Here is a 6,121-nt window from a genome sequence, read left to right as displayed (position 1 = left end):
CAAATGACCAAAACCAAGATGAACTTATTGAAGTTTTAATACATTTAAAGGTTAAAGATATAAGAGATTTGTATCTCTGCCTCTGAGGGTGATATTCACCATGTTGTGGGCTTGTTTGAAAGGTTTTCATGATATTCTTCTTCCTATTGTTCTTGTTAGTGTCATGTTGTGTCTCACCATGAAGGCCAGTATTAGTACAAAGACCTTGGTGGAAACAACACTGCTGGAACGTTCAGTGAATGTGGCCACCAGCACACACACAGCAATGTAGAAATGCCAAAGCGATTAATCTCTTTCTTTTTCTTCTTTCTTCAATCCACAGTGGAATTTCAGACTTCTTGATCCCAACATCCAAATATTAATAGACTGCATTATCTTTATAAAAATATGGTCTTGCTGAACATCTGGCAAATGCAAATCATCTTCAGCGGAGCATAAAGGATGCTCCGTGGAACCACGACAAGAACAAGGAGACAAAGAAATACAATAACATCAAAAGCACCTCGATAGCTGTTTATTTTCTGTCCGAAAGCCTTCCTCTATATTGTCTCCAGATAATGAATGTATTTCGCAAAGATGAAACACAAGAATGCTTTAATGTGTTGTTGTAACTTGGTTTGTACTTCAACAGGTTTTTCCACTTTCCCAAAGTGACTAATGGACTATTGGCACCCGAAAGTCTGCATCACACCTTTTAAACCAAGTGTGTGTTAATCATTATGTCACCCTTCTGTGTGCAAAACACACTGATGTTTCAGCTTTTTGAGGAGCACCACGGCCTTGTTGCTCATAAGCAGGAGCAAGACATGCTCAACTTAAGTTACCAAGGAAGAAAAATTAATCTTTGACACTGAAGTAGTTTGACTGATGAACAGCACAGCAGGAACTGCTGCACAGGCTTGACCTTGAGGCTATCAGGCTACATCTCTGCAAGGAGTTGGTATAAAGTTAATTAGAAACCACTGAATCAGCGAGATGAGTTGTCACAGGCGGTAAAAGTAACTGACTGTATCTTTGGCTGTTACAGAAAACAGCATAAAATCGTAAAAAAGCTGTGTTTTTATCTTTAAGAGAGAAGTTACAGAGGTTAAACTGTGACGCAACAGTGAAAAGCACACTTTCCTTTGTGCTGCATGTATAATCACAGTATGAAAAGTCTTTTTACTTTAGCATCCCTCCTCTTATCCTCCTAAAACAAGCTGACTTGTGCTTTTGTTTCTTCATCATGACCGTGTCAGTGTGACTCTGCAAATGAAAGCACAAATGTAAAGATGGTTCCATTTCAAGTGAACAGGAAGACTCATATAAAATAGAGCCGATAAACCTTCAGTGTCAGATTTCATACCTTCAAAATCTGATCCTGAAAAAGTGCCAGTCATCTTTTTTTCATAAAAGTGTTAATAACTTTATACCTGTTATAAACAACTATACTGATCTCATTAGGTGACCTCTGGACTTCCCACAGCAGCAGAGCAACAATGATGGTCTTATTCTGGCCACAGAACATCATATGCCTAATTTCCTATATTAAATTAAAAAATCACGATTCTATTTCAGCAAATGGGTCTAAAAATAAAGCTCCTAGAAACGTGTTAATAAACCCAAAAGATTAGAGAAGCAATTATTACCAGGTTAATACAATAACAGCCCGCACTGATACAAGATGTCACTATTTGGTGATCGGTACACATCCAAAGCTGTGTAATAAACAACTACTGTACCAAGAGTTTGTTTTTGTTAAAAGGAGCACAGTGGTTTCAGCCAAGTATGAACTCAGACAAAACCAGAAATGTGACTATAACAAGCGCACAGCCCTCTGCGAAGCTCATGCTCCATGCTTTTATATTCATCTTTCATTCAATTTTAAATCATGCTTTTTATTTGTTCTTGTTTCTAATGTCTCTGTAAAGCACTTTGAATCACCTTGTTGTTGAATTGTGCTATACAAATAAACTTGCCTTGCCTTGATCGCTCCGTTGATTGTTTGGTATGTCTTGTTGCCTTCATAATCCTTTCTGTTCTTTCAGAGTTCCACAGAGTACAATCCACAGAACCCAATATAATGAACTGCAGGCATAACAAAGAAAGGGCGAGCAGTAAAAGGATTTCGGGAGAAACAATTATCAGTCTCTGACAAATACATATAAATGCACACAGACATTACAACAGTTTAAATATATAGCAGCTAAAAACGTGCCTGCTATATGGCACTGCTATATTCCATGATGCCCATCAATGGGAAAAGGATAACATGCAGTGGGGTACTCACAAGCAAAGGTATGCACTGTATCCCAGTACAGCACAACTGACACAACACCACTTTGTCTCCTGTGAAGGTAAATAAGGACATTGCTTCATGCATGCTTTATTACCTGAATATGATCCCACATGTCAGTTTGGTCAGAGATTACACGATGCCAAGGGTCAGTGATGTAGGCCTGAACATGTTATAACAAAGAAGACAACATAGAACAATAATATAAATCCAGACAAATGTCTTTTTTGATTACCTCTCAATCTGATATATATTAGGTTGCAAAGTTTGGATACAGATGTAGACTGTTCTGATTTTCAGCCATTCCTTGTAGGATATTCATTGAAAAACAAGAAGAGGCAGAAATGTAATTTAGATCAAAACACAGTCTGTCTCTACACGTGTATTATTCCCAGTAAGCTACATGTTACTATGTATTGGGAAAATCCATAGTGACATATAACACTATACACTGTAAGAAGTAAAAGAGGACCGTAAGCTCCTCTTAATAAATGTAGGACCAACCTGCAGAGGACCTCCAGAGACCTACTACAGTTTCTAAGGTAGAAATTAAATTTGCATTTTAAGATGTGGTCATTACAACAGTCACATTATCTTGTATATTAGGTCAACTGATTTGGTAGTGGGAAGAATAATGCCCAGTCGGTCGTTATTAAAGTGAGCACAGCACATTGTAAGCAGGTATTCATGTAACAGCATGAATGTTGGACGTCATCCCACCTAACCCCAAAATAGCCCAAGAATAAATCCCTGAATGTGGTTGATTAAAAAAGTTGAAAGATTGGTTATGTCTCAATGCTGCAGCAGGATCATCTGTAAAAACAGGTTTTAGTCGCCGATGGGTGTAACTTACCAAGAAGACCAAAGTTATGATTCCAGTGTAAAACCTTTCATGAAATTAAAATGTTGACAATCCAGAGCATTCTCCCGTGTGTGTGTGCGTGTGTGCGTGTGTGTGTGTGTGTGAGTACATAAAGTCAAATCAGTTCTGCAGAAAAGAGCGATCAGTGTTATTGCCTGAGGCAAACATGAGTTGTGTAAAAAATAAAAGCCTCTGATATCTGCAAAGATAAAGGTATTTTCAAAGTTTTAAAAAAAAAAGGATATCAGTGAGTAAACTTTTGCTTTAAAGATAATATCTTAGGTTGTGATGACATTTCGGTTTTACTGGCATTGTGCTGATGGGTGGTGAGATTTCTATAAGGCCATTGCTCAGGAATAGCATACAGAGAGTTTGTGCATATGTCAGAAAATCAGAAAGCCTGATACAAACACAAACTCGGAAAAAAAAACTTTACATTTCAGATTAATGAGAAATATATTTTAGATAAATGATAAAAACACAATTACGTACACTCACTGTCGACTTCAGTGGACACACCTTGCAAGTACTGAGTTGGGCCCCTTTCATAGTCAGAGCTGCTTTAATTCTTTGTGGCATAAATTCAACTAGATGCTGGAAACATTCCTCGGATAGTTGCTGCAGATTTGACAGCTGCACATCCTTGATGTGAATCTCTTCTACCCGTTCATCCCAAAGGTGTTCTATTGGATTGAGATCTGATGACTGTGGAGGCCATGTGAGTACATAAAACATCCTTCTGGAAGCAGCCACCAGAACATGGTACACTGTGGTCATAAAGGGATGGACACGATACTCAGGTAGGTAGCTCACTGGACATTTTCTCTTTTTCAGACTGTTCTCTGTAAACCTTTAAGAAGGTTGTGTGGCAAAATACCTGAAATACTCAAACCAGCCCTTCTGGCACCAACAACCGCGCCACGTTCAAACTCACTTAAATTATCTTTTTTCCTCATTCTGATCCTCAGAATCAACTTTGGCAGGTCGTCTTGACCATGTCTACATGCATAAATGCATTGAGTTGCTGCTATATGACTGTCTGGTTAGATATTTGCGTTATCCAGTGGTTGGTAATAAAGTACCTGGTGCGTGTTTCTGTATTGAATACACTATAAATAACAGCTCTTGCTTTCTTTCTTGTAGTGCCATGGCTACAGGCTGCCAACCTTAATAACCACCCACTGAACCTTCTCAGTTTTTTAATTAAACAATTGAATGACAGAAAACGACAACAAGGGCGGCACCTTTTTGTTTTTTCCACACCCAATTGCACCTACACATTAGTGTGTGGGTGAAATGAAAGCCAGCAAACATTTTACAGGTGTTATAATTGGCATGTGGTCGAAACTTTAAATAACCTACTGTCACTGTATGTAATAACAAAAAGAAATTACATTAAAATTAATCAGAAAAGCATGTTGTTCCAGCCCCCAAGCTTTTCTTACTGTGACTTATAAATTACTGTCAGATAGATGTTGATAGGAACCTGAGGGCTAATATAAAAATCCATATTATAGTTTGCGCATTATTAAGCGCTATATAAATTTTACCATCAATTAAAACTAACAATGGCAAAAATAATAGTGACAGCAATGTATTTTGGTAGATGTGTAATTATTTTAAGTATCTTAAATGTCCTCTGTGCAGCATAAAGAAACTGAAATTTGCTTGTGAAGAAGAAAGATCTGCATGCTGCTGTTGATCACTACCTGAAGGAGTGGAGCTTAAAAAAGGAAAGCACCCATCTGAATGAAATAAAATCTGCCTAGAATCACAGAGTACTGATGTGTGCTTTCATTTTCAGCATTGCTCTGTCACCATTTCTGCCAACTGACCTGAACCGCCGCTTGTGATTCAGCAAACAGAAGTGAAATTAGATTTTATTTGGTCTCAAAATAACTCAGAACCATTTTAGCAGCCTAATCGTGCAATTATTTAAAAGAACTTAGATCTTATATTTATTAATGCTCAGTTATTCAGGGGTGAGGAAATGTTTTATTATTAGTGTTCTATTTTATTGCTGCTTGAGGGTAGATTTCTAAGAGAAGTGCCAAACTTTTACAGCCAGTGTCTTTTAATGTTCTCTTCATGTCTGTCCTTGACTCCTCTGTTTTATTCTCTTTTTAGCAGATTATCTCATCAGGCCAGCAAATACAGATGTTCTCTGTGCCTTTTATACTGACTTTGAGCAGAAGAAAAAGAAGAAAAAAACATGTGTGCCCACATGACTCGAATCATGTTAAAATCAGGAAGGATTTTTCAACTGATAGTGCAGTATTTTTGCAAGGCTGTAAATAAGTGCTCTAAAGTTGGCTTCTCGTTTGAGTCTTAATTTTAGACCTCTTTTTAAAAACTACAATTACAGAATCAAGTTATGTAGAAAGTAGGCAAGTAAGCATCAATACTTTTTCTGAGTCTGAGAAAGTACTTCGTGCAATGATGTTAACAAGCAAGCACACTAAGGTTAACCAACTAGGTGTAACTTATCTATACTGCATGAATCCAGCCACATTTAGTTTGATTTACCAGCCAGATCAGCCCCAGGGGTTTAGATGAATGAATTACTCATAATTATATTAATAACACTTATCAAATTACCAAAATCACCATGTTCTTACCCTATTATTGTATTCATGCACTGTCTTGCCCTGTCATTCCCTAAAGATTCCTGATATTTGGATTCTCTGTCTGTCCTGCGATTGTTCTGGACTTCTTTATATTATTATGAGCATTAAAGCTTTTTGTGTCTCCCAAGTCCTGCATCCGGGTCCATAGTTTGCCTTCCACACAGTTCATGGAATAAAAATTCTTCCAAAATAGGTCATTTCTTTATTTTACATATAACCCCTTCATAATGCCTGTTTACTGTAGGCTATTTATCAATTCAGGCAAATATACTTACACATAATATAAATATATTTTTTTGCAAAACACAGCTGCTAGCAAGGTGTAAGTATTGAAGTGGCCAGTGAGTGTATGTAAAT

At 37.3% G+C, this 6,121-nt stretch overlaps 1 protein-coding gene across 1 annotated transcript in view; it reads left to right on the top strand.

Annotated features, from left to right (window-relative positions):
- Positions 1–6,121, top strand: part of slc46a1 (solute carrier family 46 member 1) — a 35,370-nt gene that overhangs the window by 19,252 nt on the left and 9,997 nt on the right. The window contains exon 2 of the mRNA XM_082503460.1: positions 3,816–3,937. The gene's annotated coding sequence lies outside the window, so the exon portion shown is untranslated. The remainder of the gene's footprint in view (positions 1–3,815; positions 3,938–6,121) is intronic.

The sequence above is a fragment of the Aulonocara stuartgranti genome, assembly GCF_965226115.1.
Source record: "Aulonocara stuartgranti genome assembly, chromosome: 14".
NCBI classification, from domain to species: domain Eukaryota; kingdom Metazoa; phylum Chordata; class Actinopteri; order Cichliformes; family Cichlidae; genus Aulonocara; species Aulonocara stuartgranti.
Note: the sequence above shows the minus strand (reverse complement) of the source record. Positions and strands in the feature narration are given on the sequence as shown.